At 38.0% G+C, this 25,389-nt stretch overlaps 1 long non-coding RNA gene across 1 annotated transcript; it reads left to right on the forward strand.

Moving 5' to 3' along the window:
- Positions 1–21,780: 21,780 nt before the first annotated feature.
- On the forward strand, positions 21,781–25,006 carry LOC140527215 (uncharacterized). Its single transcript, XR_011974721.1, has 3 exons — positions 21,781–21,831; positions 22,053–22,204; positions 24,553–25,006. It is a non-coding gene; the product is annotated as an uncharacterized lncRNA (long non-coding RNA).
- The last annotated feature ends 383 nt before the right edge of the window (positions 25,007–25,389 follow it).

Genomic DNA, 25,389 nt, shown 5'->3' on the forward strand with positions numbered 1-25,389 from the left:
TCCATTCACATAGCCACAGTTCTAGTTCAGGGTTCATCACTTTTATCTCTCCTTGCCCTCTACAAGAGACTTCTAAATCACTAACCTGATTCCAGTATCCCTACTCTAATCCACTCATTTGCCATAGTGATTTTTTTAGAGCATTGGTCTGACTATGTTCACTCTCCTGCTTATTTAGCTCCAGGGGCTCCCTATTGCTTCCAGGATCAAATATTATGTCAGTTTCATCACTTGTCCCTTTCTATACCTTGTCCTCTATGATAGACTAACTATATGGTTCTTCTAGCAGGTCCTTCAACAAAGCATCCAATCTCCCATTTCCTTTTCTTTGCATTGTTTTCCCTCACCTCCAATTTTCCTGGCTTCTTTCAAGTTTCAGCTCAAATGCCATATTCTGCAAATGGCCTGTTCCATCCAGATGCTGCTACATTGCCCTCCACTTTTAGATTATCTTTGTATGCTCTTACTGTATTGCCTGTACTTAGTTATTTAAATGTTGCCCCACTCCCTCCCCACAATATCCTTTAAGATGTGTGGCTTCTTGAGGAAAAGGACTTTCCTCCTCCCTTTTCTTTATATTCCCTTGCTTAGCACAGAGTCTATCCAATAGTAAGCACTAAATTAATTCTTCTTAATTGACTTAAAGGCTGACGTACATACCTATACAACACACATGTGTATATATAGACACAGAATACACATATGTGAATGTGTATGTATATGTGTACACACGTATGTTATTTAACTCTAATGGAATATAGGCTTGTTGAGGGGAAAGGTTTAGATACTTAATAAATGCATGCTCAAAGGAATTATCTCATTTGATCTTCACAACAAATACTACAGATATCATACCCATTATAGAGATGAAAAAATTGATGCTCAAAGACATTAAGTGCAATTTGTGGATGTTTTTATCCCGGATCACTGTAATCTATGAGAAAGTTAGTAGACTGCCTTTATGTTAAAGTATCTTTCTTCATGTAATAAAATGGTTGCCTTAAGTGTTCAATTGTTATATAGAGCTTTAAAATATAAAATTGGTTTAACTTTCAGCTCTCATTCCATATTTAAGTTCCTAATTCAAACTTCCCATGGAAATGTTACTTGGAAGCTTATAGAAAAATGAAGTCATGCTTAGTAGAACATAAAGACTATATATGTCCTATTTTCCCCAAGAGGAGTTCTCATTTCTTCTGGAGAATACAGGCCTGAAGGGTTAGCCTGAACTGAACTGCTCAGCCTTAAACATTTTTGCAAAATTATCTTGTTGACAAGTGCAGTATTATAAATTTGAATCCATTAGGCTAAAAGATCCATAAACATTTGAATAATGGCCCTTTGCCATCTTCACTAGTCTATCAAACATATCACATGTCCACTCTTCACAATTTCCCTACTGCTACAGTGAATAGCCTGGATCCAGCTTCACCGAAGCCTTCTCAATCTTGGTGTTCCTCCCACAGTTTCAAAATGCTTCTATTTTGAAGTTCTCATATGAGGATGAGAACACAAAACCATTGTGGAGAGCCCAACTTTCAGCCACAGCAACAAATGAATCTTCCTCTTCATAACTTTTTGGGTCATGAAAAAGAAAAGGACACTCAGCAGTTAGCGGATCATGTGAAAAACTGACTTTCAGTCTCAGCTGCTGCTTTGACAGCATTTGGAAGAGGCAGTAAAAAAATCCTCCCCATGCATTCCATCTCTGGAACAACTTCTCACTCTATCATCCCCACATCAAACAGAAATGTGCACTGTGTCGTAGGTTCAGCCCTAGAGAAATTATCAATATTCACACATCTGGCACATATCTGTTGGAAGAAAAAAAATCCTCATGCCATCTGTATTTTCGCCATTATTTTATAGCAAAATGTCAGTCGATCAACAGAATGAGATACTCTTCTGTCATCTTCTCCAACAGTCTCAAAAATGTAAACCTAACTCTGTTCCTTGCCTCTTTACATGAAGGTCTCCATGATGGTGAAGAAGAGATGATGTTACCACAAGGGGATAGGATGGGCAGAGGAAGGGCAGGCAAAAAAATTGTTTGTCTTTCTATAATCTCCCGTCTTCCATAGAGTGTGGAGGAGCCAAATTTCATCAAGTTTGGCACAGTTATAGGAATTAACATGACTGAAATATATGCCAGATTTCAAAACAATTTCTAACAGTTTCTGTGAGACTGTGTAAGCAACTGAAAATTGACATGTTGTGTTGTGCCCGAGTCAGCCAACTGCTGTCACTGCATAATTAGATTTTCCTGCATGAGAGGAAAGACTTTTCTTTTAAAAATTATGAAATAATGCAGAAGTTAATATAAAGCATAAGTGGGAATAGCAACATAGATGATAGGTGGATAAATAGATAGATGGATAATGACTTAGGACACACTGACATCCACCCAGTTGAGCAGTCCATAGAGCTGGCTTTGTGTGCCTCATATATATGATGTGCCTTTTGAAAGGATAGGAGTTCTTCATCCCAATCCAGATGGAGCTGGACCTGTTTGGCTACCAATTGAATAAGAGAGAGGGAGAGAGAGAGAGAGAGAGAGAGAGAAAGAGAGAGAGAGAGAGAGAGAGAGATACAGAACTAACTGCCTATCTCAAGCTATTGAATGGGCTGTTACTTTCTTTTGACATAGAATTATAGAATCATAAGCTGGGATGAATCTGGAAAGATTGCCTGGTCCATCTCCCTATAGGCAGAGGTCTGTCTAACCATCTAGGAAAAATGTCTGTCTCTGCTCTTTCTCAACCTATCCAGGGATGGACTTGACAACTCATGTGTAGAATGAGAAAGGTAACTGCCCTGCTTTCCTGTAGACTCATTAAGGCCTACCCTTCCTCCACCCACCCTATAGAATATTATATCCAGTTCAGTATTTCATCTTTTAGCAGATATTGACAAATGAGAGCACATGCAGAGAAAGGTTAACTAGGATGGCTGGGTGACTTAAAACTATCTTACTTGAAGACCACTTGGAGAAATTGTACATCTCTAGCCTTCAGAAGAGAAGATTTGGTGGACAGGGACACCCACATGACAACCATTTTTAAACACAAGGATGGATGTCCAATGGAAGAGAAATTAGGCTTGTTCCATTTAGCCCCAGAAGGAAGAAATGTGACCAATGGAGAGAAGTTGCAGTGGGGGCAGATTCTCACTCAAAATCAGAAAGAAACTCCTTAACAATTAGAGGTACTCAAAGTAGAATAGGTTATTTTAGGGGGATAGTGAATTCTTTGTCACCAGGTTTGTCACATCCAAAGGGTACGTCACATAGTTCTTGGCTCTCATGTCTCCCAAGAACTTCCTCTCTTGACCTTTTTCAAGATATTTTGACTATGAGATATTTTGACTGGATGTACAGCAGCATTTCAAATTCATGACTAAAACAGAACTCAATATTTTTCCTCTATAAATCCACCCTTCTTCCAAAGGTCCTCATTTCTGTTGAACTTCAATCTCTATGTTCTTCCAATTCCCATATTTAAAATCTGGAATTTATTCCTGACTTCTCACTCTTCCATATCCCACATATACAATCCATTGCTAAGTCTTGCGAATTCTATCTCCCCAACACATCTCACATGTGTGCTTCTCAATATTCATCCTGCTCCAACCCTAGTTTAGACCTTTATCATCTGGACTATGGCATCTGAATTGGTCTTTTTGCTCTGTAACCCAACCATTCTCTAACTTACAAGTGTGACCATATCACTCTCCGCTTTGATTAACTCCAGTGGCTCTCTATTATCTGTGGGACTAAATACAGATCCTTCTTTTTAGCATTAAAAAAATCACAACCTGGCTTCAAGCTACTTTTCCAACCTTGTACATTAGTTGCATTCACACATTCCTTGGTCTAACCAATTTAGTGTTAATCACAGAAGGGTCAGACATCTCTACTGAATCAATCCATCTAAAGCAAACTAGGTGTGAATAAATCTTAAATCAATTTGAAAGAATCATAGGAACCTGAGGCCACTAAATGAATTCAGATGATCCCACATTGGAGATATCTGGTGAATGATTGATTATTTCAATGGTTTTCTTGTTTTTCTTATATGGAATATTCTTTGGCTTCGCACTATCTCCTATGCTTGGAATGGTCAGTGCCTCCAGGAACCATTTAAAAAAACAAATTTATTTATTTATTTTTAGTTTTCAACATTCACTTCCATAATTTAAAAAATTTTCTCCACCTTCCTCCTCTCCCCTCTCCCTAAAACAGTGTCCAATATGATATAGGCTCTACATATGCATTCTTATTTAATATATTTTCACATTAGTCATGTTGGGTAGAAGAAGTAGAATGAATGGGAGGAACCAAGAGAAAGAAAAAACAAAACAAAACTGCTGAGAAGACCTAAGTCTAACAAAATCGGTCATTGCACAATGTGGTTGTTACTATGTACAATGTTCTCCTGGTTCTGTTCACTTCACTAAGCATCAGGAACCATTGATTTTTAAGGAAAGTACCCAGATCAGCCCAGCAGCAAGATGGCACAATGGAAAGAGCACTGGGCCTAGGGTTAGAAAGCCCTGAGTTGAAATACAGCCTCAGACACTTACTAGGTGTGTGATCTTGGGCAAGTCACTTAACCCTGTTTGCCTCAGTTCCTCTTCTGTAAAACAAGCTGAAGAAGGAAATGACAGACCACTTTAGTATCTTTGCCCTCCCAAAAAAAACCTCAAAAGGGATCATGAAGAGTCAGATATGACTGAAACAACTGAACAACATCAATTACCTAGACCAGTCATGTTCACTCCTTTATCCCTTTCTGGGCTCTACTTTTGACTCTCCATAGTCCTTTCTCCACCATTCCATGGTAACTTTCTTACCCTGGAAGATCCCTGTGCCTTCTTCTTCTGATTAGTCAGTTCTTCCAGAAACCTCCAGACCATGTTCACTCCTCCATTCATCTCAAGGCTCTGCTCCTGACACCCCATCAACCCTGTTCGTTTTCTTTTATCCCTTACACCCTTTTAGCTTCCTTGCATGTGTTGTCTTCCCCTCATTTGAATGTAAGCTCCTCGAGGCCAGGGACTGTCTTTCTTTTTGCTTATTATTTGTATGCTCAGCACTTTGTCAAGTATCTGGCACTAAGTATTTAATAAATGCTTCTTGACTTGAAAAAAATGCTCTCCCTCCTCACCTCTTCTTCTTAGAATCCTTTAAGCCCTGCTGAAGTGCCACATTCTTAATGAAACTTCCTGACCCTCCTTCTAGATGCTTGTGCCTTCCCCTTCCCCCAAGAAATCTTGTCCTTATTTTATTTATAATTTATATATACTTACATATGTTGCATTCCTTGATCAGATGTATACTCTTTGAATTTCACAGCAGTTTCATTTTTGTCTTTATATTACCAGTGATTATTTAGCACATGATTATGTCTCTGTATCCAATAACAGATCATTAGCTCTATGAGGACAGGAACCATGTTATACTTAATCTTTCTATCTTTCCCACTTTGGGACATAGTGCTCTAATACGGTTGGTGCTTATTAAATTTCTTTTGCTTAATTATGCCTTGCCTCCACTGATAGAGTTTGAAATTCTAGAAAACAGGGACCGTATCTTATACTTATTTTGTACCCTTTCCCCAATTCCACCTTATACCTACCACATTAAGGGCACAGGAGAGGTGCTCAATGAATTTTTGTTGGTTGAGTATGTGATTTTTCCAAATTCTAAATTATTGCATGCGACACAGTCCAATGGAAGATGAAAAGTTAGCCATGCATCTTAAATATCATTGGCTTATTTGGTTATTGTCTGACCTCTGAAACAACATGTTCTCACATAAGAAAACTTCACTGCCCATCACCAGCAGGGGCAGAAGAGGTTGAGGACCATGTATTTTTACAACATGAAAAAGGGGATAGAGAATACAATATGGGAATTGAAAGTGTCTTGTCATGAGTAACCTATATCTGGCTAAATTCTTTGAAAACGAGAATCAGGTTCTTGATTTTTATTGTTTTTCATTCTTTTAATGGGAATCTTTGGTTTCTTTCAAATTCGCTGTATACTTGATATGTTACTGTGGAACAAGCTGAATTGTTTTTAAATGATTTTTTTTCAATTGGAAAAAAATCTTCACTTTAGAGTTGCTATTTCTTCTATCTGGAGTCAATCTATTATTATAAATGTACTTTTAGGTTAAAATATGGACTCTCATTTATGAATTAAAGAAACTAAACCTAGTCATAAGAACGTAATACTGGATCATCTGTATTCTACTACCCTGAAGTAGTATTATATAATGAAAAGTCAGGTCTGTGTTCAAATCCTGGCTCTGTCTCTTAGTAGCTGTGAGATATTGGGGATAGGGGAATAAAACACTTAATGCTTACTTAATGCTTACTAGGCACTTAATGCTTATGCCAAACACTGTGGTAAGTTGTTTACAAATATTATTTAATTTGATCCTCAGAACAACACTGAGAGGTATCATTACCCTCATTTTATAGTTGAGGAACTGAGCCAGACAGAGGCTAAGTGAATTGCCCAGACTGATACAACCAGGAAATGTCTGAGGCTAGATTTGAACTCAGGTCTCCCTGACTTGAGACACTCTATCCATTATACCACTAGCTAGGCAAGTCACAAACTCTCTGCACCCCACTTGTCTTCTATAAAATGGAGTTGATACATCATGCATACCTATCTCATAGGGTTAACATGAGTTTCAAGTGAGACAACAGGTGTAAAGAAACTTTTGTAAACCTTAAAACACTGTACGTAAGTAAGCTATTATTAGTCTTCCAACATCCAGCGCTCTCTACTGGATCACACTCTCTCTCAAATAATGCTTGTGAATGCTCTGTGAAAAATGGAGAGCACTATAGTGTAATGGAAAGAAAAATAGGTTTAGAGTTGGAGGATTTGGATTCAAATCCAAGCTCTGTCTCTCACTGACTCTGTGACTTTGGGCAAATCTAAGCTTGTTGGGACATTATAGCTTTTAAGAATAGCCTAAATCCACACAAGGGCATGCTTGTGTACATAGCATCAGGTCTCAAGTCAGAAGGACCCATCTTCCTGAGTTCAAATATGTCCTCAGACACTTACTAGCTTTGTGACCCTGGGCAAGTCACTTAACCCTGTTTGCCTCAGTTTTTTCATTTGTAAAATGAGTTGGAGAAGGAAATACCAAACCACTCTAATATCTTTGCCAAGAAAATCCCAAATTGGGTCACAGAATCAGACATGACTGAAAACAACTAAACAACAGCAAAATCCAGACTCCCATGCTACAATTAACCTCTACTCATCCCTAAGGCTGGAAGCCTGAAAGCACCTCCAGGGTTTCTGCAGTTGGAATGAGATCCACATATGCCTCTAAATATCTCTAAACAGAAGAATCACTGGGTATCACTCAAGAGGCACTACAGTCTAGCTCAAAGTAGGCAGAAGTCCTGGGTCTCATTCTTATATAATCAATTACTGCCTGTGACTTAATTCCCCATTGTCTGAATGTTTTTCTGCTTAAGGCATCAGCAAACAATAAATCATCTTGCTATCTTTGCCATCATGTATGGGCCCATTACTTCACACGTGGTAATTACAATCAGGAAAAGAACCTAAAGTAAGTGGTGGGGGGAGTCTTCCCAGTGAAATGGTCTTAAAAGTTTTTTTTTTTTTAAACAGCATTATTGAATGATCAAAGATCACCATCGCATTTGTGGTTACTATTTACTATTTCAACTCTGTCATTTTATATGTTGGAGAAACTCCTAACAGGTCCAAACTCCAAAGCGGGGAAAATTACTTAAGAAACTTGAAGATTCTGTAGTTTTATGTTTTAAGTGCTCAGATAACTTTAATATCTAAATTGAAAAATGAGAAAAGTATCCATGGGGAAAAAAGGGCTTATTGAAATTTCCCTTAGGTTCATCAAGTATTGTCATATATTTCTCTAAAAATTTTTGAATTGGTTAAGTGCAATTTCGGTGAATATACTGCCTCTCTCAGGGTTCACAGCAAGGGAAATAGAATCTATGCTTTGATTGGGTATAGGATATGACTATAAATACTCATGTATTTGACATACCTTAGAAAAGTCGTCATTCCTGGAGGCAAAATATTGGACTAGATGCTTTTTCACCCCTGTGATTCTGTGATTCGTTCATCATCAACTAGCAAATCAAAGATAATTTGGTAGAGATATAGGATGTCCCAAGATACCTGTTTTAGAATTCTTTTTAGACATATTTTTGAAATATAGATATGCACAAGTTTATATTCACATGCACATATATGTTTGTACACACATACACATACAGATCCCCTATGAATTGGATTTGATTTTTAAATGTCCCATTCCTAACCTTACTTTGTATTTTTTGATAATCTGTGGCATTCTAGATAGGACCTGCCATATAGTCATTAGTTGCTTGGTAGAGGTGACAGCAGTTCTCAGACAGCGATGAAGTCAATCTTAGCCATGAAGAGTTGAGTTGACATAGAATATTTATAAAATATCTTCTTTCCTTTAAACTAGTTCAGCCTTGATGACATAATTGCCATAGTGCAGGCTGGTTTTACAAACTGGAGGGTTGGAAATAAGGAAAACAAATTCCTCTGCATTCCTTCCCTTACTTACCCTAGTAGGAAGGGGTTGAAATTAAGTTGAGATCCTAAAATCTCTGGGTTGAAAGGGATCTCAGAGGGCAGCTAATCCAACCCCTATCTGAACAGGAATCCTTTCTACCATACCAGACAAGCATTCATCTGACTTCTGCTTGAAGATCTATAACCACTACCCTCATTATCTTTTTGGACAATTCCTAAAGCTGTTTGTTTCTGGATTGGTAAAAACATGTCACTATCTTGACCAATAATTGAAGCTTCATTTACACAGTCTGTACAAGTTAATAGTAGCTGATGCTTTTAGATATCAGGAGAAGCTCTTGTTCATAAGCTAACATTTAAATAATTAATGGATATTCAGAGACAAGAATTAGTTGAGCACGTTCTACCTAACTCTATGCTAGGTGCTGTACGGGACACAGAAAATGGGTGGGAAGTGGGGACCAAGCATATATTAAACGTCTATCAACTACTTATGTATCTAAGGTCATTTTTAGTCATTCTGTTCTATATCTGGCCACTATATCCAGATAGCGCTGGAAGAGAAAGTAAGGCTGGTGACTTTACACAGCCCTCCCTCACTTAAATCCAATTTATGTGCAATTCATGGCATTACCTTCCTGATGCATGGTCCTCTTCAAAAAGGAAGTATGAACAACAACAACGACCAATTACGTAACAGGCATTCTGCTAAGCGCTTTATAAAGATCCTCACAACATCCTTGGGAGGAAGGTACTATTATGATCCTCATTTTACAGGTGAGAAAATTGAGGTAGGCAGAGGTTAGGCGACTTGCCCAGGGTCACACAGCTAGTAGCTATTTGAGGACAAATTTAGACTCTGGTCTCCCTGACTCCAGGCTCCAAACTATGTGCACTATGGCGCCACCTAGCAGCCTCAGAGAAGCATAATTCAATTTAACTCCCCTATCTATCTGTCCATCTGTCTGTCTGTCTGTCTGTCTGTCTGTCTGTCACCTACTATGTGCAAGAGGCACTGCTGTGTGTTTGATCATTTGTACCTCTTACCTGGAATGTGCCCCCTCCCCACCTCTATCTTCTTTGAATCTCTGGCTTCTTTCAAGGTTCAGCCTAAGTACCACCTTCAACAGGAAACCTTTCCCCAGTTTAGCATACCCTTCTTCTGTTTGTCTTCGACCTCCTCTGTATCCATCCTGTATGTACCTATTCATGTACCTATGGTCTCCTCCATTAGAATGTTAAACCCTTGAAGGCAGGGATTTTTTTTTCTTTTTCTTTGTCTCCCCAGAGCTTAACACAGTGACTTCATAGAAGAGAAGACTTTTGTAAATGTTTGTTATTAGGTTGACTGAAAACAGTCCTGCCCTCAAGGCAGTTATGATTTCTTCACCAAATATAATACATTTACAAAGCAAGAAATGCAAAGGACATACAAAGTAATACAAAATAATTTTAGGAGGGAGAAAATACAACTAACTAAGGAAATCAGGAAACATCTTCTGGGGAACTGAACCTTGAACTGAACCTTGAAGGCAGATAGGGATTCCATGAGGAGTACGATCTAGGCATGGAGGACCAACCCTTTTTGTAAAGGCAAGAGAGATGTATGGTCAAGTGCTGAGAACAGCTGGCAGGCTAGGAGAGTACATGGAGAGAAGCAATAAGAAATATGACTTAAATGGTAGGTGGGGCTGAGATTATGGAGACCTTTAAATGCAAGAATCTTAAAACAGTAGCAAAGGGAACTCCAAACATTTCTGTTTCCATAACCCTAACTCCTAAGCTACTGTTTTCCTCCAGAGATTCAGGAACTAGAACAAGAAAAGGCTATTTCTTAATCCTACAGAATTCCAAAGAATAGAAAGCCTCCCCAAATTCCCAGTTTCCTTCTCTGTACTTGGGTCCTTCCTTACACAAATAAAATATAATTTGAAGGGGAAGAAGAAAAAATTAAGGAAAATGGAAATGAAGGAAGAAGGGGAAAGGAAGGGAAAGAGAAAAAGAGGAAAGGGAAGGAACAGAAACAGAAAGAAGGGAAGGGTGAAAAGGGAGAAAAAAGAGGGAAAGGAAAGGAAGGAGGGAAGGAAAGTGGAAGAAGAAGAGGAAAAGGAAAAAGCTATATATTGCTGGCTATATGAAAACTACTACCTAAGGTAGAGATGGAAGAAACTGATCATATGCTCATCATCTGATGTTCTTATTAACATCCTTTCACAGGGAAGTTGTTGTTCTATCATCCAGTTGTGTCTGACTCTTTGTGACGCTGTGGATGATATCATGCCAATACTGTCCATGGGGCTTTCTTGGCAAAGATACTGGAGTGCTTTGCCATTTCCTTCTCCATTGGATTAAGGCAAGCAGAGGTTAAGTGACTTGCTCTAGTCATACAGGTAGTTAAGTGTCTGAGGCCACATTTGAACTCAGATCTGTGCCTTCTGGAACCCCACTGCCTGAAGGTCAGGTGGGCAATACATCTCCCCTCTCTCTTCATGATTCTCTAGTACTTTTAGGGGTTTGGAAGATGTCTAATTGTAGTGGTGTAGGCATCCCCAATTTGTTTGAGCCATCGAACAACTAGGTTAGCTTTTATAAAGGGATATTTACTTCAATGGTATGACTAGAGCAAGTGTTTTCCCTCAATATCTCTGTGGTGTAATCCCACCCTCCTCCTCCTTAGTTCCTTGGCAGGGGAATTGAGCAGCCCATGAGCAGGCCTTGAGTTTCTCGGTCTAGCTCATTTTCTATCAAAATTCCATTAGTCCTACCAAATGCTACATCTATATCCTTTTCCATTGCCTCCCCAAATGCTGGCTTTTCAGAACTTCCTCTCTGAGTTGCTTACAATATCTGGCCCGAAATTCTGACCTCTACCACATCCATGGCTTGAGCTTCCAGGTTGAGTACTATAATCCCCACATCTAGAACTGAAAAGGAAAAAATGAAACAAGGCTATAAGCCCAAACCCATTTCTCAAAGTCCCAGGGCCTAAGAGTAGAAAAGAAAGACCTCAGGTTCTTCCTTCCCAAGCTTACTGCATAGTGTCAGTTCAATGAATGAACAAGTCCATTCTTCATACTTGAACATCACCAGAAAAAAATTGTAACTGTGCCTTAGTTAGACAGATTTAAAGATGTAGATACTTCTAAGCATACGCTAATGAAAAGAAAGTACCCCCAACCACATGGTAATCCAGTGCTGAACGTCTATGAATGGGCTAGTTCTCATATCAACAGAATCAGGTCCTGGTATCTCTCCATGTGAGTTCCTGAATCTTATGTGGTCTGAGCATGCATCAAACACCATTACACTAGGTCAGAAAGTCTGTATTTTATTCTAGAGGCAATAGAGAGTCATGGAAAGTTTTTGAGTTGGGGAAGGGATATGCCATTGGATCATTGATTTAGAATTTACTTACTCCAACCTCCTAGTCTTACAAATGAGGAAACTGAAATACAGAGAGGTTGTAACTTGCTTTCGCATGTTTTAGGAATATCAATTTGACATCTGTGTAGAGGATAGATTGGGGAGGGGAGAGATTAAATGCAGAGAGATCAATCAGGAAGTATATCAATACTCTAGGCAAGAGGGGATAAGTGAATGTAGGAGAAAGGGGTAGATATAGGAAATGTTGTAGAGGTAGGGCTAATGTCCTGTCAAATAATTAAATACGGGGTTAAAAGAGAAGACAATTCCAAGGCTTCAAGTCTGGGGAACTAGAAGGTCTATGGATCCTTCAACAGAAATGGAGAAATTTGTGTAAATAGCAAGGTGCTCTGGTAGCAATACTTTGGCAGAAAGTAAAAAGGTCTTGGGATCACAGATTGGACGTGATCCTTTGTGAACTTACAGTTTAATTGGGAAGATAAGATGTACATACCTAAAACAACAAGAACACACTGAAGTGGTCCATTTAGAGTCATGGGTCATGAAAGGAGCTTGGAGAGCATTTAATTCAACTTCAACTTACAGATGAAAAAAAAATGAATCACAGAGAGATTATATGATTTACCCAGTGTTATATAGTTTTTTAACATGGTTTTTTAGTGTAGTCATTTTCAGTCATGTCTAACTCTTCATGACTCAGTTTGGGGTTTTCTTGACAAAGAGACTAGAGTGGTTTGCTATTTTCTTCCCAAGCTCATTTTATAAAGAGGAAACTGAGGCAAACAGGGTTAAGTGACTTGCCCATTGTCACACAGCCAGTGAATGTCTGCGGCCAGATTTAAACTCAAGAAGATGAGGCTTCCTGACACCAGGCAAGGTACTCTATCTACTGAACCACCTACCTGCCTCTTTTAGTATTATAGCCAGAAACAAAGGACTCTTAACCCAGTACCTTTCCCCCCATCAGACCACATTACTAATGAAATGTCTCTATGTGCAGTAAAAATTTAGAAGAAGAGATATTAGAGTGAGTTGGAGCACTCTGAATAGGCTTCATAAAATACATAGGTCTTGAGTGAAGACTTCACAGGATTTGAAGGATTTTGATAAGCAGAAAAGAATTCCAAAGATATTCAGTGCAGAACAAGCAACAAAGGCAGGGACAAAAGTGAGCATGGTATGTGAAGGATAATGATTCACTCTATCCAACTAGAAAACTGGGGTGTGCTGAAAAATAGTGAGAAATAAGGCAAAAAATGTGAGTGGGGCAAGATAATGAGAGTCTAGAAAAACAGGCAACAGAATTTATTTGAATCATCAGCATCAGGGGGCCAACACATGTTCTTCAGTAAAGGAGTGACATGATGAAAGGGTTTTAAGAAGTTCAGTTTAGAAGCACCTGTATGCAAGTTGGATATGAATGGAAGAGTAAAGGCAGGATAACCACTCCGGAGACTATTACAATAATTCAGAAGGTGATGGAAACATGGACAATGGTAAAGTTATTAAGAATAGAATATAAAGAGAAAAATCTAAGAGATATTTCCCTGGATTTAAAAGGAACCTCAGAGTTCACCTATCCAGGGTTGGGGAACCTGCAACCTTGAGGTCACATGTGGGCCCCTAGATCCTCAAGCATGGCCCTTTGACTGAATCCAAACTTCACAGAACAAATCCTTTTATTAAGTATTAAGTAAAACTTAGACTCAAGTCTAAATGCCACTCCTGAAGACCTAGAGAGCCACAGGCTCTCCACTTCTGAATCCAACCACTTCACTTTACAAATGAGCAATCTGAGGAGATTACATGAATTATCCAAGGTCACAACAAGTAGAAGAATTGGAATTCTAACCCAGGTAACAATAATAATAGCAACATTAATATAGTTCTTACTACATGCCAGGCACTGTGGTTTAAAATTTCAATCTCATTTGGTCTTCACAACAACCCTGGGAGGTGGATGCCATTATTATGCCCGTTTTACCATGGGGAGACTGAAGCAAACAGGGATTAAGTGACTTTCCCAGGGTTTCACAGCTAGTAAGTGTCTGAGTTCAAATTTGAACTCAGATCTTTCTGACTCCAGGCCAAGTGCTGTTATACAACCTAGCTTTCCAAAGTCAGTTCTGATTTCAAACTCTATACTAGACCCTAACACTCCAAAGGAAGAAACAAGACTTGGTTATAGCTTGGAAAAGGGAAATTCGAGGAAGATATCAATAAAGAGCAAATCTAAGTTTTCTAAGCAGAAATATTTAAAGAGTGGTCATATTCCTGACAGAAATGGAAAAGTAGAGATAGCTGAAGGGAAAAAAGAGGACAAGTTCAGTCTTGGATATGTTGAGTTTGAAGTGACAGCGGGACAATTAAGTGGGGATATCCTTTTGGTAACTGGAAATTCAGGGTAACAGAAACAAAGAGAAGAGGTAGGGTATGAGAAAATACTGTTATACGCATGATACTTTTCTAAATGGAATGAACAATATGAAAAAGTAGGAAACACAGTCTCTTACCTCAAGGAACTTACAATGATAGGTAGGAAACAAGAAGAAAATGTCAAATATACAATGGACATAAATGCTTGAAAACAAGCATTTGATTTGATCAAAGTGATAATAATCAATGTGGAGGAGGTATCAGTCAGGTAATGCTTCTTGGAGGTGTGAGTCTTAAATTGGCCCTTAAAAATAGAATTCAATTTGATTGAGATTTTTAGATCACTATCACTTCACAACACCCTGCCCTATAGAACTACCTCCCCTCATTATAACAAAGCAAATTAGTTTAGTGAAATCATCATAACTAAATCTAAGATCATATACAACATTCCATACCTCTAGTCTACAGAGGGGAAGGAAGTGTATAACATCATGATATCATCAAGATTTGTTCTTGCATTCTAATAGATCTTCATGTCATTTTCATTTATATTACTGTAGTACTTTTATATTTTGCTCTATTATTGAAAAGGTCTTAAAGAGGGTAATGATATGGATTAGATGATGCAATATTGAGAGTCCCAGTCTGATTTGGTATATCATCTCAAACCAAAACCACTAACCACATTAAATCCAAGGTTCACACCCAACATTAGCTCACCACAAAGAAACAAAAGAAAGTCTCTTCTATCTGTATCATTTTAAAAAACAACAACTTATAGTCACAAAGCAAAATGTTGAGAAACTCTGATTTCCTTTTGGCTGGCGCATTTCTCAGGCTTAGTATCTCCTCTCAAAGTGATCCTTCTGAACTTGATGATACCAACCTTGAAAGTCATGAAGAATTCAACCAAGTGCCTTCAGTAAATGTTGTTGGGGAAAACCCTTATGGCTCAACTTAAGGCAGTAAAGTGAGTCCCCTTCTCAATCGCTATAGCCATAAACTAATATTTCCTTTGGTTGGAGAGGACTTAACTTACGAGTTAAATTATGTCACCATCATCCTTGTGAAAGCTTGAGCAAGTTCATAGTCTCATAGGGGTGAATTACATCACTATTATGCATTATGAAGAGCTTAGGGAATCATGGCCCTTTTCTTTGCTGGAGTCTAAGCATCGGGGTACACATACTACCACCCTGGCTCATCATAATACTTGCTGTTCACTGCACTGAGAACTTGTCAGATATAGATGGTGATGTTGACTTCTCAATAGGAAAAAAGGGGAGGGGGGGCTAAATTAGACTTCTATAAAAAGAATATTGCATATTTATTTCCACAATAACGCCAAGGAAAAACGTTAGTCAAGAAGCAAGCAATTGGGTGAATAAATAAGCTTGTCTTTGTTCTCATCAATTAAGTTATTACATCAGTTGGAAAACCAGTGAATTATAATACAGATGTTTAATGAAACACTGCTGTGCCTATAAGTCAAACTCCTATTTTGTGGTGTGATTTTGGCTGCATAGTTTTGTGTGTGTTAAGCCGTATTTATTAGCTGATACCCATTATTATTTTGAGCAAGGTATAATTCAGTTGTCAGGCTCCAGCACTGGGAAGGAGATTTAATCAGTAAGAGCCGCTTTGCTGCTGAGTATAAAACAATGTGGGTTTCATGAAGCAATCACGCCGTGTGAAAAAATGGGATTAATTAGTATTGTACAAGAACAGGCAGCATGCTCATTAAAACCTTGTGAGCTGCCTCTTGATAAACTGCCACTTGATCGGGCCGCATTAATGTGACAAGGCAAAGACTTTATTTCCAAATCCTTCCTGATTGTATCTCACTTTTAAGTTACCTGAATGAACTCTCCCCGGCTTTGGGAACACCAGCATCAGGATGACTGTGAGGGATCCCCTCACCACCTGGACCAAGGAACTAAGCTCTAAGAGGGGGACTTCAAAGACAACTTTTTTTTTGAACTCTCAGTCAAACATAAATCAATAGCTGTAAATGAAGCTGCTGCCAAAGGTGGGGAATTTGCATTTACACTCAGCAGGTCGGAGTGAAACTAATCTGACAATTGGCAGCCACCTTAATGGAGCCCAGAGACCAAGTCTCTGCCTATTTGTTTACCAAATGCTTGCAATGTTTGTAGCTGCAGAAGGTCTTCTGTATATTCCTGGGCCTCCAGATAGTCACAGAGGGAAGAAAAATAGGTAGGCATGACTAGCAGGGCACCTGGGCCTGACTCAGCATGTTTATTGGTCCCCACTAATTAATAGGATGGATTTTTTAAAAAATTCCTGTCAAAATGATCACAAACTACAAATCTAATTCCTTCTTCTTCTCCTCCCTCTCTTCTTCCTCCTCCTCCTCCTTCTTCTTCATGTCTTCTTCTTGTTCTTCTCCTCCTCCTCTTCCTTCTCTCCTCTTCCTTCTTCTTCATGTTTTCTCCTCCTCCTTCTGCTCCTCCTCCTCCTCCTCCTTCTTCTGCTCCTCCTCCTCCTCCTCCCTCTACCAGTGAAGACATCTCTATTTGACAAAGCCAGTGAGAGCTGTCTGCTCACCCACCAGCATCATTTGGACAAACTCTATTTTGGATATTTTTATGCCTTAGGCACTATCCAAACCGGGGGAACTTTGAGAGTTGCTTGCTTCTCAAATACCAATTTTGTTCTGTGACTTTATAACAGAACCACTCCAAAGATGTAGTTTGAACTCTAAGAGTGAACCTGAGCAAGAAACAGAGGGGTTTGTGGTTCGAATGTGGCCTTTGTTTCTAGTCACAGACTTTGTCGACTGAGCGGCCTACCACAAAGTCTGTTACCCATCACGATAGATTTGTCAGGAACTCCAAAAACTTAGGTTCCCCAAAGATTTTCTATCTTATTTTTAAGGGGAAAAGAACATTGTGAAATTTCAACACCTATTCTTTGAAATGCCTTCTACCTCTGTGGTCAGTTATCAATGAGAGGGGCTTTGTAATCAAACTAGAGTTTTCACATTCAAACAAAAGTTTCAAGGTTTTGAAGTCCAGGCCTCCTGAGCTGGCAATACAGGGGTAAGTGGAAGGCTTGAACCAAGCCAGGCCTTGAAGTGTTATTAATTTAAGCCCCAACATTTCATTGTTGTGCTCTGAACTGCATGATATAATGCAATATGACAGCCATTGAATTAATAGAAAATGGGATTCATCTCATGAAATTTCACACAAAATCAAGACACAGAGACAGACAAAGTAAAGGCAGAAAGACAGACAGATAAATACCACCTAATTTTCAATATTTAAAAGGAAATTGCTCTTCTGGTGAAGCATTAATAGTATTTATCACGAGTCCAAGGTACTGCCAGAGATCTCTCCTTGCCATCCCAGTGCTTAGAGGAACAGAGAAGCAAAGAATTTCCGTTTTTGTTTCTTCTGTTTTAGCAAATGAGCTGCCTAGAGGTAATGTACCATAAGTGGAAATTCATCCAAGGCATGATCCAATAATAGGAACTTTCCCCCCCTCCTTGCTGGGTGAGAGAGTCTCCTGGCATACTCCCTACAGCCCTTCAGGTGGTCACCTGCTTGATTTATAATCCTATAGTCGGGAAGAGGTTAGCTAGGTAATTTAAATCATTGGTTTTCTCTAATGAACTGGGGCCAGGGAGAAAGCACTTTGCATTATAAAGGCTCCATTTTGCCCTTACTTATGCCCCACATACTTTATCTCAAATTTTTACATAATTTATATGAAAATGTGGAGTGATCTGGCTGAGCCACTGAAAATCATTCAAACGAAGCATCATTTTCCCCCGGTTTCCTTACAGTTCACAGAAAGCCCATGTCAGATGTTCAAGCCCAGGAGTGACTAAAAACAGGCAAGAGAAGAGAGAAACTGACCCCAATGTAGGTGTTACATAAACTTTTCACCATAAACTACTCTAAAAAGCTTGAGAATAGTGAATATCCACAGTGTTGGGTGGAAGCACTGATGATCCTCATGGCAGCAAATTTACCTGTTTTTTTTTCAAATCTCTAACCCTGTTGATCATTTTCAGTTTTATTCCAAGGATTAGCTGGTTTTAAACTGTGCTTCCCATCACAATCCTCTCCTACTTAATTGTAGATTAAAACCTACAAGAAAACTTAGAGATCATCTAGTTCAGCTAACTCATTTTCTAGATGAAAAAACTGAGGCTCAGGGAGAAGAGGTGACTTGCAAAAGGTCACTCAGTGAGTTAAGTGGCAGATTTGGAGTCTGAGTTCAGGTCCCTGGGAGGCAGATTCTGTGCCAAGTTCCTAGACCAGGCAACTTCTCTCACAGAGATTTTGCTTATTTGATGGGAATGACCTCTTCTTAAAAAAAATCCTTTCCCAGAGGAATAAGATTATGATCCAAATGAACAGCCTCATAAAGTATATGATTATTAGTCATATTTATAATAATTGCTCACAGTTATATATAACTTTAGATCCCCAAAAGACTTCCTTACAATAAATTTTATGGGGGTAAAAAGCATAAGGATTATTATCCCCATTTTATAGATGATGTAACTGAGCCTCAGAGGGGGAAAGTAACTTACCTGCGGTCAGGAGGAGCCAGGTGTCAAACACAGGGCTGGTTTTTTTAAATGCTTTTTCCTCTGTTGATCATTCCTTACCCCTGGCCTTTGTCCATTTCAGTGGTTTCAAAGGGCAGTGTCATTTCTCCATTATACAAGAGAGCTCCCTGAGGATAGGAACTATTTTTTTTGCCTTTCTTTGTATCCCCAGTGCTTACTGTAGTTTTCATCAAACAGTAAGCACTTAATAAATGCTTGTTGAGATTTGACTAATTGTTTCAATACTATTAGAGAAAGTTTTTTTTGAAGAATTGAAATTGTCTATATCAATTTAACATTAGTCAGACAATAACCATTTGGAGCATTTTCAAAAGACAAGAAAGTCTACTATGAGTCCTCAATATACTTAAATATCAATTATTATAGTTTTAGTTATGTTGAAGTCTCTTTACTGTGGAATCAGCAGATTCAAAGTCACTGAGCAGCACCAGGACTACTGGAGAGTTTCATGTTAAGTCACTTTCATCTAGAGGCATTTGAGTACCAGAAAAGAAGTTAGAGCTCATCTAGTCTAAGATCATTGTCCTCTGTACATTATTTATGGAAGAATAAATTAAGAAATTGAGACCAATCAGGGGCATGTAGGGGTAGAGCAGGGACTAGAATGCAGGCTTCTTTATTCCTAGACCAGAATAAATTCTACCCTTCCATCCTATTTCTAAGCAGTCAGGTAGTTCTTACCTGTAGTTCTAATAGGCACCATAAAATTGAACTAAATTAGAATTTAAATGTCCATAGCTATAAGAGATGAGAAGGCAAATGGCTTGTGGCTGAAATAAACCTGCTTTTTGCACCTTTGGAATCCCCATTCAAAACCCAGGATGACAGAGTATGGAAGGCATACCATGTCTTATAGATTGGCCCACTTTCTGTAATTAAATGATCCATTTTTCTAGCAGATGTATAATAGGGATAAAGGTGAAGTGGAGGGAAGAAACTATTTAGATTTAAAGGACCAGAAATAAAAAAAAGAAAGCTATTATGAATTCTATTCAATACCTACTATGTACCTACAAGGGGCACTGCCACTGTCCTTGGTGCTGAAAGTGATGGAGATGTGGATGAGAAGGGGGATACAAAAGATATGGACGAAAAGATCTCCACCTTGGGGAAGGTTACAATTTTGCTTCCTAGATGATGAATACACCCCCATTCACGCACATGTATGCAGTTAAATAACAATACATGATAATATGTGATTAGGGGTGCTGACCTTGAGTCAGAAGACCTTGGTTTAAGTCCAAGACCAACTCTCGCTAGCTTAGTGAATAGGGGCAAAGCAATTTCCTTGTCTTTAAAACAGTGTTCTGTTGGATGATGCTTAGTTCTCTTCTAATACAGATATTTTATAATTTTGTGAACTTTTAAAGTGCATGATATAGGTAGAAAGTCAGAGATCAGTGTGAGGTAGTGATCAGGAAAGACTCCATGAAAGAGATTGGATTAGATCTTAGCCTTGAAGGACAGGTAGGATTTAGATAGTCAAAAGGAAAAGTATTTAAATTAAGGGACTCAAGATAATGTTTATTACACAAGCACAAGTTTATTACACAAGTTCAAATAGCTCTAGGAAATCATCTAGTCTAAGGGTTCCTAAATTTGGGTGAGGCAATGAGCCCTTTGACAATGTGTAGAAGTCCATGGTCATCTTCTCAGAATGGTTGGTACTTTCATTTGTAATTTAAGAAAATACTAAACTTCAGTTACTTAAAATAAAGATATATTTTCCCATCTAAGTTTATGGATACTTCTCTCTTCCCTATTCACTAAATTTATCCATGGACTCCTTAGGCCCCATGCTAACAATTCCTAATCTAGTTCAATCTATTCCTAAATAGGAATCCCCAGGAATAATCATAAGATCATAGATTTAGAGCTGGAAAGGACCCTAGAGATCACTGAGTCTAACCCCCTTATTTTACAGATGATTCAACTGAAGTACAGAAACTTTCCCAGCATCATACAGCTAATATTAAGGCAGTATGTAAGTATTATTATTATCATTATTATTATTAGTGGTGTTAGTGGTGATATTAAATGTCAGAAAAAGTATTTGAGTCTAGGTTATCCTTACTCTAAACCTATCACTGTACTGAGCTAAAGTACACATAAATGTCAGGATGGTGCCATGGAACACTTACAATTGCTGTTCAGTCACTGAAAGTATTATATGATTTGGAATAATTTCATTTGTTCAAATTTATTGGAACACTATTATTTTCAAAAATCTTTCCCCTGAGTGGGGTGGTGCCATGCTCTGGCTTAGAAAAGCCAGGTATTAAAAATACTTTAAAGTATACTGGAAAAAAGTGCTCATTTCAAAATAGTTTCTGGCAACTGCTCATGTTACAGTAATGCAGGAAGTACTATGATTTCCTCTGGTAAATGGTGGTACCATGTAATGAAATACTTAGGATATAAGCTGATGCTTGTTTTTCTATGTCTGGAGAATGAGGGAGAGAAAGAAAGAATGAGGAAATGCTGAGTGATTACATGGGAGCAACTACTTAAGTTATTAGCTTTAAAACAAAGCAAACCCTATCCTGTATCTTCTTTCCTCTAATAAATTCAAAATGAGTTTCTTTGGAGCAAATTTCCCAGTCATTGCATTGGGAATTAGTAACAAAACAAGTTGGTTGCCTGTGAGGGGGCTGTGTTCCTCCAGTGTTGCAAGAAGGCTCCTCTTTCTCTGTGATAGATTCTCATCTATACCAATGTGGGAGAGAGGTTCTGGGGTAGAGGGAGAGTAGAGATTCTAAGTAGGGGGAGGAGCTGTTCTAAGTGCCTTCACATGGCCACAGTTACTATAGCAACCTCTCCCTTTGTCTACTTGTGTTCAGAACGGCTGCCTCATTTATAGTCTGGCACTCAGGTAAGGCAGCTTGTGTCGTGACATTAGGAAACTAAGACCTGGAAAAACAAACATGCTTAAGCAAATAAACATGTACAACCATCCACCAAGAAGTCATTTCCTAGATTAAGTTTGAGGACCTCCCTCTGCCTTAGATTTTGTCAGTGTCTTGATACAGATGTCTATGTCTTGCTATATTTGAAAATGATATTAAGTAATTCAATCATGGGTTTTATTTTTAGTTATGGTCATCCAGGTGACTACCACTTGGATTTCTGAGACAGATCTTGCAAAAGCAACTTTAAAAAATTTAAGAAATTAAGATCCAAAACGGAAAACAAGATCTACTGAAGCATTGATCCTTCTCTAGACTCTTCCTCTTAGAAGACAACAGGTATATTAAAAAATAAAAACAGCAATGTGAATGTAGATTCCATTTTAACTGGGGGTAGGAAAAACACTCTCCATCATAAGGGTAATCCATCTTTCCACTTTACATTCATGGAACTGAGGAAAAGTGGGACACAAATTATATTTTATAAAACTTATGACCGAGTTCAAAAAACTTTACAAAAAATCTTATAGACTAAAACATTATTTAAGCTCATTTTACTTGACAGTGGTCAGATAACATCATGCAACAAGAAGATATGGAAAACTATAGTTTCAAAAAAGTTTGAGTAGAATCAGAACATGAAGTAGTTATTGGCTAAAGAAGTTAGAGGGGATATGGTAGAGAAGATCTCCTGGAGGCAAGAAAGTTCTACAGAGCCACTCCTAAAGGTAGAAAACCAAAAAATGCTATTCAATGGACTCTATTTTAATCTTTTCTTCTGAATTCATTGGGGAATTTAAAAAAAATCATTGGATCTTATATCCAAATTAATGATGGAAATTTGAGTTGACTTTGTAAGAAACTGTTTTACAGCTAACTTTGCTGAAAAACATCTATTTTAAAAAATAAAGATAATTATGTGAACTTAATCAACTGTTATTTGTTAATTAAATGAGAACTCCAATATCTTTAACTTTCGTGAAAATATAAAAAGAAACCAAAGTAACATTTTAAAAAAATCATCCGAAATTAGCAGTTAGTGTCCCAGACAGGCAGCACAAATTCTACTTAGGGCAAGTGGCATGAGATGCACACCCTCAAATCAACTTTTTAAGGTAGATTCAATTGCAGGAGGTGAAAGAATTAGCAACACTAATGCCAGTGACAGGAGACCTCAGACTACCTTGTTGTTAGTTATTCTTGCTAAGTGAGTTGTTTCTATGTTGCTAAAGATATGCAAAAATTTGATGCTGTGGAAATCATCCAGGCTTGAGAAGTTGTGCTTCATGGACTTTTGGGAGCTGACTAAATATCAGCAAGATCATATTTTACCAATACACCAGGACAGGAAATAAAAGATATACCTGATGGTACATAGGGAATCTTAATAACACAAAGTGTCAGAAAACAGAAATATTGCATTAGATTGGTGATGTTAGGTGCTGGAGTAGGAAGCAATGGACTGATCTGTAGTTTCAGCAGGCAATAAATGGAACAGAGTTTATAATAAGCAGTTTGAATTGACTGGAATTAATAATATGCTATAGTGTTAAGAGCCCTTGTATTGCATCATGGATTATATATTCAGACAGTGGCAAACCAAGTTCTACCAGATTTTATATTTGCATGAAATCCATCAAACAAAGAGGCATTATAAAATGAAGAGCTTCAATTAGATGTCATATAAAGTCAAATTTGAATCAAGGATTTGAACCAAACTATGAACAACAAGTGAATAAGATTTACACTATAGATTTGCTGCCAAACTAAATCCTAACATTATTTTTAACCAAATCAAAGGTATTTAAATAATTTTCAAAACCTAGGAAACTATATAAAAATGAAACCAAGACCATATACTTTCTGAAACTATTCACTATGAATAAATATTCCATAAATGAAATCCGAACCATGACATGATTTCATGCAGTTTGAATGATTTTAATTTAAATCTCTGATTTTAATTTGAAGCAACTTTGGTTTTCCATATTGGAAAATTGACTAAATATCCACAACTATGCTTGGGGGGGTGGTGGTGGAGCAAAATAATATCACTTCCCCTTAGTAAACTTCTTTTCAGCTCAACAAATATTGAATTAAAGTAAAAATATGATGAAGGTATTACATCAGGTTGAATCAAGTATTAGACATGGTTTTTTGGTTGTTAGTTGTATAAGGTTTGGAGGTTATTTTTTGTTCTTCAAGGGAAAAAAAGCTTTCAGATCTTCCTATATCCCCTCCCTTACAAGCTGAGAAAGTATTTCTTAGTCTTTTTTCCATTCTCGTTAAACAAATGAAAGAAAAAAAAAACAACAAGCTGCCTCACAGCACAAATCCCCATCTCAATAAACTCTAAAAGTAAAGTAATCTTAGCTGAACTTTCCCTCATAATCCCAGTTTGGGTGTATAAGAATTATGAAAGTTTTATTTCTTTTAAAAAAGTAAATTCCTAACTTTTTATTGGGGAAAGAATTTTGTGTTCCAGCACAATGTTTCTCTCTCTCTCTCTCTCTCTCTCTCTCTCTCTCTCTCTCTCTCTCTCTCTCTCTCTCTCTCTCTCTCTCTCTCTCTCTCTCCTTTCTTTCTTTCTCCCTCTTTCTCTCCCCCCCCCCTTCACCATCCTCCCATTGTGCTTTTGCACTGATGTAACACATCTGCTCAGAAAGCTACTATGAATCTCTTTTCAGGAAGCATGCTGCAACCCCAATTGAGAAGAAGTAGAAGAAAGCCAAAAGGCCCCAGTGAACCAGTAATGAGGGATCCAGATCAGAAGCTACGGATGGGAAAGTCGTCACTTGTTTCCACCCCTACTGTAAAGGGCTCAACCTTCTGGAGAAGACGCTATGGCTGAAACTTATTGTTGAGTTAGAACAGACAGTGCCATAGGCAGGAGGAACGGTTACTCTTGTATGTGGCACAATATTTACTGTCCTCCAGAGATTAAAAACCTCCAATACCTCCTTTGTGACATCTCACCACCTGGGTCTCTTTATCTCTCAATACTAACTTCATATAGGAAACCAAAATGTTGTGTAGCAAGAGTGTACTTGTGTGTATTAAAACTTCAAACTCCAATTTCAGCTATTTTGTGGCACTTTTGGTGGGCTTTGATGAGATAAATTAAGTCTATTTTTCTCCTGATTGCCTTGTTGCCTCTCTTTGTAACTTCACTTTGTATTCCTTTCTGTTCAATACTTTTCAAAGTACTGAGAGTTTAAAGAGGGACAATAAATCCCAGATCAGTTTTTAATGACCATGGTAAGCCTGCTTGTAATATGTCAGTAAGCTGAGCCTAAAAGCCAATGGGGAATAGGCCATTTCTGCCTTAGTAATTGCCTCCACAGAAAGATTTATAATGTCATTATCTGAATCTACAAGAAATAACTCATAGAGCTGAAATACCCTAAAAAAAATATTACAATTCTCTTAAAATCTAGTCATTCATAAATGCTAAATCATAAAACTTTTTTCAAGATGGTTTATGTTAAAAATAAAACCTAGTAAAAATATAAATGTACGTTTCT

Source organism: Notamacropus eugenii, chromosome 1, assembly GCF_028372415.1.
Source record: "Notamacropus eugenii isolate mMacEug1 chromosome 1, mMacEug1.pri_v2, whole genome shotgun sequence".
NCBI classification, from domain to species: Eukaryota; Metazoa; Chordata; class Mammalia; order Diprotodontia; family Macropodidae; genus Notamacropus; species Notamacropus eugenii.